General features: G+C 37.3%; 1 long non-coding RNA gene across 3 annotated transcripts in view; it reads left to right on the top strand.

Annotated features, from left to right (window-relative positions):
- LOC134155607 (uncharacterized) overlaps positions 1-11,338 on the top strand; it is a 52,778-nt gene extending 41,440 nt beyond the window's left edge. For all 3 annotated transcript variants that reach the window (XR_009961638.1, XR_009961639.1, XR_009961637.1), the window contains 2 exons: positions 3,501-3,639; positions 11,188-11,338. This is a non-coding gene — a long non-coding RNA (uncharacterized LOC134155607). The remainder of the gene's footprint in view (positions 1-3,500; positions 3,640-11,187) is intronic.
- Positions 11,339-12,705: the final 1,367 nt, after the last annotated feature.

The following is a 12,705-nucleotide window of genomic DNA, read 5'->3' as shown; positions in this document are numbered from 1 at the left end:
AAAGACTGAAAACAAGAGTGTTTGAAGGCACCTGTGTGTGAGACTTAGAATAGTTTTGCTTAGCTTAATACCTCCAACTCTATTAGGAGGCTGATCTTTTCTAGTTTCCTATATCTTCTGTGAAGGACTAGTATTCCAAGTGCACCAAAGCAGTAAGCAGTAGCAAATGCACCAAACTCTTGTGTCTGTGGCATCTTTGGTCTTCCAGCTTCTGCAAAGGGAGATGTGATCCAGATTATAAAAAGCCTATCTCCTCTGGGGAGAAGAAAGGCTATGCACAATCCACTGCTCTATCCGTTCAGTCCCTACAAATCCTTGCAAAGGCCTTTGAGATGTTAGTAGAGTTTCATGTGATTTGTAGAACGGGATCACCAGTATCTGACTGTGATTCAATACAACCAGCCAGTAATCTTCGTTCTACCCCGATTCTTAGAGTAGCACCAAATAAATGGGAGAAGAGAATTTTCACTATTGTCTTCAATGTGATACACTAGATCTTTGGGGACCTATTATATAGCAGATGTTTCAGTGCTGCCATCCCTCAGACAGTGACTTGTCCTTTGGTAATGAGGGGATTTCTGGATGTGGTGGCTACTTTGCTTTTTTGTCTTTTAGTGCTTAAGCCTACAAATAACATTTAATAAGCAGTTTACAGAGAAACAATATAACATATTCCTATGAGTAAATCTCAGTGTTACAGGTATGGCCAATCTTAAATTCTCAATCTTGGTTCATTTCATTAAGTATTCATTTTAGTGGCCTTTATCACATATGCACCACTAAAATTGCATGATGCTTTGGTTTCCTTGTCTGTATTGCCATAAAATAGAGTTGTTATTTCCAAGTACCAAACATGAAAGAGCTTCATGTGTGGATACTTTTATTATTTTGGATCTTCGTGCCTTTGCCTACTTTCTATTTGTAACCAAGTTACTCAATGTGGCAATGTTTTAGTTCTCATCTTCCAACTACTACCTTAGTCACCCTGATTCTTTCCTAAATATTCTGTGGCTTTTTGTGTGATCTCTTTTCTTTAAATAATGAATCCAAAGGGCCTGATCCTAGATTTCCTCTCTCCAGTGGCAGCTCAGGGACTTGCTTGAGATTAAACACAATGTCAGTCCAGTGTCTAAAATGTCTATTGCTCACTATTAAGTCCTCAGAGCTGTCCAAAGAATTACATGGCAGCACATAGCCCCAATTTCTAAACAGCAACAAATGTTGAGCAAGAAAGATTTGAGAGCGCTAAATTATCTTGTTAAATTAACTGGAACATTTTAATTTTTACTAGAGTTGAGTGAGCTTGAGTAAATATGACGAATTGGAAGCTCACTTCATTTAGCAGACATCAAACACACACAGAACGTTGCCCAATTTAATTTAGCCCTGCCAAGCTGGGAAAATGTTTGTATAATGTTAGTGAACAAGAAAAGGGCTAAAATTTACTCTCAGTTGAGAATGCATGCATAAATTCCCTTGACATAAACTGGTGGTGTGTGTGTATGTATGTATGTATATATATCATAAAGCTTCCCTTAGGGAAAATCCTCCAAACACCTGCAACCAGAGAATTTGTGCTACTATGAGTTATTCCTGATGAAGTCAATAATAGCTTTGCCTATTGTTCTAAATGCAATATGTAAACTACTGTCTTACACCCCAAGGTTTATCTCCTTTTCCTCTACTGTCTCTTATCAAGCACATACCAGCACAGTCACTTGTTCAGTCATGATCAGTAGAGTGGCTGTTGGCTTTTTTTTTTGGCTTTATACCCTGAGCTTAATGGGCACATTTTGTGAAGAGTGAGCCAACCAGGTAAATAGCTGCTACTATGGAGCTTAAGAGCTACAGCTCTCAAATTAGGAGGTGCTTTTTGTCAAATAGGTTGCTGTAGCTCTAATATTAGTAACAAAACAAGGGCTTTTCAGACAAGAAAAAAATCTTTAGTCTGACTCTGTATCACATTTAACTCTGTTGCCTTGTCAAATATGTCAATGTTCATAATATACAGCAGCATTCATCTGTGGATGCAAAAGTGCTTTATAAATATTACCTCTTGAATAGTTTTAATTTATACTTAACAACCAGGTTTGTGAGATGCTACTTGAAAAGAATTAGAGCAAGATATTTAGAAAGTTATTATAAATAAATTATAGTGATTTATTTGCCCTTTAGAAGGGTGTTGGTTTGAGCTCCAGAACAATGCTACCCAAGTATGCTTCAAACATGCTTTTTTCCTCCTTTTGTTTTAATACCATGCCTGCATGTATCTACATGCCCCTTTCATTCCAGTTTCAGCTTCTCTGCTGCTGTAATTGGTAAGCATCTTCTGGTACTAGGATCAAGGTACACAGGAGGCAGAATACAACCCTGCATAGAGGCATTACGGTCTCAGATTCATACAACAGGCAAAAAATAGTTGTCCTTTTTATACAACTTGTTTATGAAATTTTATTACTTTTTCTCATGCTTCAGAAACATTAGCTAGAAACATTACTAAAGGAGTTCCTTGCCTTCAGGCTATGCAACTTCTGCCGGTGTTTTAAGGCATTTTTATTGGATTTTTAAGCAAATTTGCTTTGAGCTGTTTCATTTTACATTTTCTGAGGACAAGGCTGTAAGGCTGTTTGCAGAAGCACAGACACATGGTGTGAGTTTTAAACTGGTCTGTGAAACACAGTGCATTAGGATGGCTTGTACTGTTACCTGTCTGGAGCCAAAGCAATAACAAGTTACTTAGCTGCTCACTGATAACAAACTGTATAGTGATTTCTAACCTTAATTTATGAGCTATTTATTACTTAAAATTATTAGGCTTTGTGAGTATCCCATTCGCTCAGTATAGCTGTAAGAAATGTTATTTTTGTGTTAGAAGAATACATTGAGGCAAAGAGAAATGAAGGGAAGCTGCAGCAAAATTGTCTTTGGTGCTTTGGTTCTTCATTTCTTCATTACTGTGTTCTAGGTCTTAAGTGTCACAGCTGGTACATACTCACAGCATTGCTTTTTGTTTTCTGAGAACTGCAGGTTAATTTTTCCCTTTGGAAAATCAGACTTCTGGTGCCCAAATCTGGGTTCTCAAACTGAAACATTTAAAAGCAGAGTTCTTTGGGTGCACATAGGCAGTGAGTGAGGAGTGAGTGAGTGAGAAGGAATTTAGACTGCATATCAAAGAATGGTTGAACCATGTGAAGTTGTTGCTGTGAAGCACATTTATTCTTGCTGATGGTTTTGTGAGGGTGCTCTTGCATACTGAGGAAAAACACAGGGACTGCTCATCCTTGGAGCTCAAGGCTGCTTTGGGTGGGTTTTTTTCTGGTCTAGGATAATGATGAGGGTATTTGGGATAATAATTCTGCAGACACCTGGGTTGTGTAAGAAGGCTCCCATTCAGGTACATAAGCCTAAAATAATTAGATGTGTTCCTAAAGCTGTAGGTAAACATTTGCCTTCTGTTTTTTGAAAGCAGATGAACTTACTAGACCCACCTAATACTCCAGGGTTATGTCCTGCCCGATGGGTTGCCACAGAAGCACTAAAACTGTCACACACAAAAGCACCACAGGACTCCCACCATCAACATGAGCTCTCTGCCTGCCTCTGGTGCTAGCTGTCAGAACTGCTCCATCTGAAATCCAGGTAAAGAATCAGCAATGCTATATACTACAGGATAAAGGCATAAACTAGCTTTGTAACCCTGGGCAACCTGGATGTTTGCTGACTGACAGTGTGAATGACAGCCCAGTTGTCAGTCTAAAATATCATCCTCTAATCATTCCAGATGTCACCGACAAGATGATGGCTACTAAAATGGGGAATAATTTGGGAAAAGTCATAAAGCCTATTATCTCCTGCTGAAACCATTTCTTTTTGCCATTTCTGAAGTCTCTGCAAAATAGATCCAGAATCCTATATGTAATATGCAACTGGTTTATTAAGAGAGAGTGGCTACTTAGAACTGCATCAGGTACCCCATTACATTCCTTGGGAAATCTGCCCCCAAGTTTTCCCTTGCAGACAGGTTTGAAGGACTCCTTCGTGTCTTGGCAGGTGACTCCAATCCGACCATACAGTGTAACTGAAATGTTTCATCTGTTCCAAAATACAATAGGGAGCAGTCGCTCACACACATACTAGCAAATCAGAGAAAGAGGATGAAGTTGTTCACAGTGACAGGAGTGTAAAGTTTCTGGCTAGAATTCTTACTAATATTTTTTATACTTAATAAAGAAAGAAACATCTGAAGACATTGTTAAGGCATTTCCATTCTTGCTTAATTTATTCAATTGCATTTTAATTTCAGTATGAAGAGAGGACTATATTCTGAACTTCAGGCTGAATAATAGACTGCACATCAAGAGAAAATAACAAATTGAAGGAGAAAATATCTTTTGAGAAGAACAACAAAATATAGCAGAGGAAGCAGAGGAGGGGAGGACAGAAAAGGCAGAAAATAATGTCTATATCTTGAGCTTTATACTTTGCAAGCATAGTCTGAAACGCTGAAGTCAGAATATACTTTGTCATGCAGATAAAACAAAAAATGAACCTACAGACTGGTTCATTTTACCAGGCTGTTTCAGCAACATAAACTGGAAAGCATTCATTGATCATTGTGTTAATTCCTTCCAAGATACAGTGGAGGAGATTCCAGACTGTGAGCCAGAAAATTCTATACCTCATTCATATAAAATATCTCAAAGAATACACTGAAAGATTGCTGCTAAACTTTGCTGAAGAGGACAAGAGTATGCTAGGGGCAGCTGTTAAAAATCTGCCTATCTCCTGTATGCTGCATTGGGCTTGATTATGCCATTTTCAGTCACACTGGCCAATAACTGACTCTGATTAATTGCAGTGAAAGCAGTGGAATAATATATGTAGTAAGGATTCATTGAATTAATTTTAGACAGAAGAACTAACTATAAGTCAGTTGTCTTAATGAATAATTTCTAATTGCTTGTTATCTACCTGAACAATTCTAATACAGTCATTATGGCAATGTGGAGGCAGGGAAGACTCCCACCTTAGAAAAGGTAGATTTTCTTATTGGCAGTTAGATTTCTATCGTATATAATGCAAATACATTTCTTCTTAACTAACCAGCTCCCCTTGCAAAAGTTTTCATTTTATCACATGGTAGTTCCCAAGGTTTTGATTGTCCGAAGAGCAGCTTGAATCTGGCACCAAATGCTCGAATTTCCAAACAATGTTTTGAACAGTTTTATGTAAAATGTTGTGGTGAAAGATTACCCTGAAGCATCTTCCCATATCAGGTTAGATAATATTGTTACCTGCTTCTGTAATATTTTTGCTGTTGCATTGTATCATGCCTTACTTCAGCTATGAAAAGCTGGGAAACACAAAGCCTTGGTGGAAGCCTGTGAAATGTTGGAAAGTTGATACGGCTCCCATAGAGTATGAGACAAAGTCCATGAATGCTCTTGGTAATGGAGCAGCCCAGAACAACTTTGCATAAAGTATTTACTTCAGCTTCTGTGCAAACTAATCTTAATTCTCTTTTGAAAGTTTGTATTTTTGGTATTGGTTCTCAATAGCTGCAAGTCCTAATTGTAATATGCCTGTGTTTCACTGATAATGTGGGTATATACATGCATGTTTTTGTGCATTTACATGTTCTGGATTCCTTTAAAATAATAGAATAAATAAACTGTTATACAAAACTACGTGGATTTTATTATTATGATACCCGTTTTAGCTGAAATACATGTGGATTTTTTTTCTACTATGCTTTCTCCCTTATGTCCTGCTAAGCTTAGCTAACAGAAACAATAATGTAATGGTAACCAGTAATTCTTTTCTTAAGCTAAAGTTGACATATGTGCTCAGATTGTAGGAATATAAAATCAGGAGGCTATAAATTCTGCTCTTCCTTGGTAATCAAGTCCTGTCTGATAGCAGAATTGTTGCAGTAATTCCACTGCAACATAATAAAGTTTGAAGGCATTAGGGAATAGAAATGTGTGAGTGTATGTCTGTATATACATCTGTGTGCTCTGAAAAACTTGTTTTCTGTAGACAATTCTGGTTAACCTCTCTAGTGCTGTATATCATAGTAGAGGGGGTTGATTTTCTACAAAACTGTACATTGATTTTATGTTTATAAACAGGTTTGCCATGTCGACAAGAAAAATTCACTAAAAATAGTGGGAAAAAAATGCTTCTGCTTCACTCTTTAAATACAGCAGAAGTAATCTGTTATTTCACAAGATTGGGTGGATGTTTTGTTTTGTTTCAGAAACTTCAGTAATTTTATGTTTTCTGATAAAGTTTTGCTTAGACATTTGCTGTTGGTTACAAAGCTGAAATGCATAGTGAAGTCTCAGGTTGTAAAATCACTTAGAGTGGAACTTAAATCAGTGTTTGTATAGTCTCTCTGAACCTATGAGTCTTTTATAGTTCTGATCTAGATGGAAAGTCTGAAAGGAAACACCAAGCCTGTAAGAAGTAATAGTAAACAGCAGAGCTTGAAAAAAATATCTGTGAGGAAACAAAAGGCTATTTCAGTCAGTCAGTTATTACACTTATTGCTGGATACTGCTAGCAGAAGTTTTAAAAAATTTTTTCTCTTCCCTCTGATATTTGAGCTACCCTTTTCATATTATTCCATTGTTTTGGTCAAAACACTAATACCACAGCTCCAATGAGTCTAAAGCAACTCTAGGGCTGACTTGCATTTGCTGTTGATTTTCTTTAATGACATTTTAAAATTATTAAAGAATGCTGTTTGTTATCTTTCATCTAAGAATGCTGTGCCCTTAACTGTGGTTTAATTCCTCAACAGTATGTTTTAGTGCCATGTTTTGAACTACCCATTGTACATACCACTCAGTTTGCTATAGCCATTGCATCTGTCTATGCTTCCACAAGATCAACAACTGACTAGCCTTCTGAATACAAAAAAAAAAAAGTAAAAAAAAATCACAACTAAAATTATTATGATTTGAACTGCATTACAACTAGTTATGCTTTGGTATCCCTTAACTAAACTTAACGTAGCCTATAGGTCAGCCTTCAGTGACCAAACAATTGCATGGGGCTTTGCAATTCCTTATGCGGATTAAGAATCTGCCTCCCCTGGTTTGGTCCTTGAACCAGCACAGTACAATGACTGCTTTTGTAGAGAGTTGCCTCCTACGCTTTATTCATTGATAATTATCTCTGGTTTGTCCCATGCTATCCTTTGACAATAGTAACAGGCTAGTGACCGTAAAGAGAGGTCCATGAGAAAGCTACCAGATATTCTGGTTTACAGCAAGCTTCCACTGCAGGAAGTCCCAAGCATGCTGCCAACCAGGTGGAGAGGTACAGCCAAGCAGAGGGATGTCCAAACCTGGTTGGTCTCCTCATCCCCATGCTTCTGCCACTGGCCACTGCTGGAGGCAGAACTCTGCTTGAGGCCTTTGGTCTCCTCCAGTCTGGTTGTTCTTATGCTAAAACTTTTATGCTGTGCTTTGATTTTTCTTCTGTTTTCTGCAGATAGTTAGATTTCTAAAGGATAAAAGGACTAGAAGAAAGTTTTCTATTTCTTTTCATGCTTCTGTACTTCTCAGTTTACAGTCTCTTCACTGCCTATAATGAAGACAGAAAATGAAATAGAAAGCAAATATGGTATCCCTGACATCCTGAGGCTGCTAATCCAGCCAGTCACAGTCTCAGTCTCTCATAGCTCAGTTTTCGCAATAGTTTTAGAAGCATTTTCTGCAGCCTTGGCTCTCAGATATCAGAGCTGATAGAGAACTATGGGAAATGAGTTGGTAACTAGTAATCCCTATGGCAGCATATGCTTTTCAATTCACATATTTCTTCTGTGTGACTGAAATTAATGCAAAATTTACTATTTGTGTGAATGAAATTAACATCTTTGAGCATCGTAAGCAAACTTAAAGGACTTATATATTTATTATTGAGGACAAATCTGGCAAAATAATAGGGTCATAGAATGGTTAGGGTTGGAAAGGACCTTAAGATCACCTAGTTCCAACCCCGGTGCCATGGGCAGGAATGCTAACTAGACCATGTTGCCCAAGGCTCTGTGTAACCTGGCCTTGAACACTGCCAGGAATGGAGCATTTACCACTTCTTTGGGCAACCTGTTCAAGTGCCTCACCACCTTTACAGTAAAGAACTTCTTCCTTATATCTAACCTGAACTTTCCTTATTTAAGTTTAAACTCATTACCCCTTGTCCTGTTGTTACAGTCCTTGATGAAGAGTCCCTTTCCAGCATCCTTGTAGGCCCCCTTCAGATACTGGAAGGCTGCTATGAGGTCTCCACGCAGCCTTTTCTTCTCCAGGCTGAACAGCCCCAACTTTCTCAGCCTGTCTTCATAAGGGATGTGCTCCAGCCCCCTTATCATCCTTGTGGCCCTCCTCTAGACTTGCTCCAACAACTCTATATCCTTCTTATCTTGAGGACACCAAAATACTTGGATTTATCCTTAATTTTTTTTTTTTTTTAATTTTAGCTGTCCTGTTTAAGCACTGTGCTCTCCTGTGAAGTTTGGATAGCAACATGCTTAAGCACTTTGCTAATGTAAATTACAAGATTGGATCCACTGCTATAATGTATGGGTTCTTTTTAAAAATGTGAAGTTTTAACTCTTTTTCCTTTTTTAGCAATCCACATGTTAAGTATGATCAAATACTTTAAGTATTTGGTAGTTCTCCTTGGATATGTATTGTATTTAAAGGTTAAGTTATGCCTTGATGAAAAAAATATTTGCCTTTAGCCATTCATTGTTATTTTATCAATTGCTTCAAACATGAAAAGCTTTTTTTATTTGGTTGAGGTTTGTTTATTTCTCAGTGCTCAACTTTTCTGTAGTTTGCACCATATGCCACTTTGGTATTATGCATTACAGTCAGGTTTGAATTTTGGCTTCTCTTTGGAGTACTTTACAAGGAGAGAGATTTTACACACTAAAATGCTTTCCGTAGAACACAGCTGTGAAAAGAAAAAGAAAAAAAAAAAATGTGAAGTAGCTCAGTCTATACTTTGTCTCCTTAAAACATATTCCCTTTAAAAGGATTTATGTAATTTTACATAATTCTTTTGGCAGGACTGTTTATTGCCCAGCTGGGTGAAATTATTAATGTACCTCTCAAGCTGCATTTTCAAAGATCAGTAATATATATATATATATATATATATATATATATATATATATATATATAAAAACCTCTTTAAGGGTCCTTGATATGTACTGTTTTTATTGGAGACCCTTGTTCCACTTCAGCCAAAGGATGACACAAGATGTTTACTTAAAAAAGAGTCTTTGACATCCTCCTGAGAATGTTTTGATAGAATGGCATACATTTGGTTACAATTAGTAAGCCAAACAATTTGCCATTGTTATCTCATTGTGTTTGTCTAGAGCCTGTAAGGAGTTTCAGAAAATATCCATCTCCCTGTTTCAGTTAACTGATTGCATGTTCAGTAGGATTATCCTGTTTTATAAAACTCCCTGTCCTTTTAGTTTTACCAGAGAGATTTTACAATAGGGCATGTGGTAGAAAGCAAAAGGGAAATATTGGCACAGCTGAGCATAAAGAGATATTGTAGTTGTATCAAGGCTAATATTCGTGTATGTGGGAAAAAATACCAATGTGTTCCTGCTACTTCTGGGTGCAAGATGTTATACCCGAGGGCTGTAAGTAATAGTTGCTGGTGTGAAAGTATTCACAATATCAAGTGCAGATGAACACTTCTGGAGCCAGCTGAAAGCTGAGTTAATCATATTTTAACTTAATATTTGAACTTGTACTCTGGTATTATAAATGATGGGTGACTTAATTTTATTCAAACTTTATTAACAGTGTGATTAAAGGACTCAGATCTTTATCTGACACCTTGTCAGTGTTGTGATTTATTTGCTTATTTGCCATTTTAATGTAATCTAGAATTTCACTTTTGTGTGCTAGTTGAAATACATCTTTCTCTTGAATATTTTACTTTCTAAATAGAAATTGAAGAGTCTTAGCGAAGATCATTATCTTTTTAAGCAGCAGGCATATCTTGGTGAGTACATCCTATATTGCTTACAATTGTTTGGTGGTTACATTTTAAGCTGACTGTAACGTGAATTAGTGTCTATGTCACAGAAATTCCCTGTGCAATTATTGCCCCTTGAAATTGCTGCAGTTCCAGGCTTAGGCCTGATAGCAAGAACTGGTGCTTCTGTGCCTCCTTTAATCATCCTTTTTCGTTTATACTCTTATTGGAGAAACCACTGATCACAATTCCTGTAATAGTAGGTACACACTAGCAGCAGAGAAATGCAAAGCTTGTAGTGCTATTCTGCTTGATAAACCTGTGTCCTTGAAGTGTCCTGCCTGTCAGACTGGAAAAGTCATGCTGCTTTTATGAATTCTTGGTGGGAGTGGTCAATACTGAATTGCATAATTCCCTTTTGAATTGTATCTTTAACAAAACAATCCTTGAAAAGGTCTTCTAGGTTATGGATGGGTGCACAGGAAGAAAAGGGTAAGAAAGAAATTCCTCCTCCAGTGCATGGCTGGAGAAGAGATGGTACCTGAAGTGCTTTCCGCAGTTGCAGGCTCGGCTCCCTTAGCCAAGTGGGAAAATTCAGACTTGCACAGAGTTGCCCTCTTGCTGTCTTGCCCCATGCTGCCCTCTGAGCAGCATTGCAAGAGGAGTCAGTGTCGTGGGTCTCTGCACCCCTGGCACACAACTTGCATCTTGGCCAACTGCGCACCAACACTTCTGTGCAACAAAATCACACTGCCTGGTGCCTCCAAAATTGAAATTGAGAGTTTGGGCCCCTCAGCACATGTCAGAAACAAATTCACTCTTTTTCATTTCCTTCTCATCAGAGCTAAGTTATGTCAGTTCATGTTCTCTAGAGCAGTTTGAATTCAATTTAGCTGGTAATTAAGTTACTTTGTTCAAGTGAATTGGATGCTGCTAGGAATGTTTGTTCAAAGGGTTAACTTAACCTTCCCCAAGGTTGTAATGGACACTGGAAGATCAAAAGCTCCTCCAAACTCTCAGAGAAAAAAAAAATAAATAAAAACTGCTTGCTTTTACAGTTTCCAGTCAATGTCTTCCCTCTGGAAAGAAAGTCTGTGTTTAGCGTACTTAAACTCACAGTACAAATGATTCATTTTGTCTCTAATCGTAAACATAATTTGTCTGGTGTTGCAGTTCTTTAGATTTATGCAGTAGACATGTTTGTCAGAGTATTTGGCACCAGTGACATCATCTTTGTTGAAATGCCGGACAGCGTGATGAGTCCCAGATGTTACTCACCGAAAGCTAAAAAAGAATAAAATATAAAGATCAACTGTAACAGCTATGGAGGTAATAAAAAGTGATCCTGTTTTCTTCTAGTATTCAAAGATAATTATTTGTATTTTTTGAGGTTTGTTTTGCATAAATGATCGGGAATTGTGCTGAACACTCTGCATGTGCAATGTAAGGGGAGACTGAGATGTGACTTTGGATGAACACTGAATAAAGGGTGATTTAACTTCATGATTGCACTATTTCCTTTGTGCTTTTTCCAATCTTTTACATTTCACATGTGTAGATTACAATATATGCAGAATATGTGTATTGAGAACCAAATGTGCCTCTTTCTGAATGAACTACAAGGATTTAACGTGTCATTTGGAAAATGGTCATGCATGGTTATGTCAGCACATCATATTTTCTAATGTACTGTAATATGACATGCCAGTGTAACCAAGAGTAGCACCATTTTCTAATGACATGTCATGTCTGTGAAATGTAAAAAGGATGTGACTTGCTGAGAGTCAGACCTGGAAATGTTGTGGTGCTGCTGTTTGTTGTGGGGTTTTTTTTTAATTTTAAAATAAAATCATTCTCTGTGCATTTTTTCCATCTGCAAAAGTAGTTTTCACAAAAGTCTGGGTTAGGTGTTTTAACTGGAAAGAATCATAAAGTACACAGACATGGTTTCATATTAACTGCGTATCTACCCAAGCATTTCATATTGCCTACCTAAGGTAAAGAAAGCATTTACAAATAATATGTACATCTATCTAGAGCATCCTCAGCACTACATAAGATAGTCACAGATAGTCAGGCATAGGTGCTCCCTTACTTGCATACCAACAACAAATACTTTCTTGAGATCTTTCTGTCGTCTAGATACTGTTCACTGTCATGAAGAATTCCCATATCCACAGTTCAAAAACTGACCTGCAAAATGCTTACCTAGTTGTCAAATTTGTTTTCTTAATTTACTGCAGTCATTCTCTAGGCTTTATAGGCATAAGAAAAATTGTATTAAAGCTACAGGTAGAAAAATGAAATTTTGACTTTTTATACTGGAGTATTGTATCCTATAAAGATTAATAATCAGATGTATAATGCATATATCACTGTCTTCAGACTTCACATCAGAAGAAAATACAGAAATACACCAAAATTTAACCTTTCTTCAGTTCTTCTTAGTAGATTATTCTTCATCTGCTTACTTGGAGTAAAGGTTTTGGAAGTACTTGGCATTAGTGTCAATGTATGTTTTCTAAAACCTCAAAGAAGAGGTAGTGATGAGGTCTGTGGGGTTGGGTGGTGGTGCAATTTTCACTAGGCTGCTCAGTTTCAAGCCAGCCAGACCACAGTGACATTGCTGAGTATGTGGAATTTAGTTTGAAGTTATGTGAATTTCTCTTGCCTTTTTGTTCAGGCTGCATA

Source organism: Pezoporus occidentalis, unplaced genomic scaffold, assembly GCF_034315485.1.
Source record: "Pezoporus occidentalis ecotype Australia unplaced genomic scaffold, CSIRO_AGI_Poc_V1 ctg8, whole genome shotgun sequence".
Classification (NCBI taxonomy): Eukaryota; Metazoa; Chordata; class Aves; order Psittaciformes; family Psittacidae; genus Pezoporus; species Pezoporus occidentalis.
Note: the sequence above shows the minus strand (reverse complement) of the source record. Positions and strands in the feature narration are given on the sequence as shown.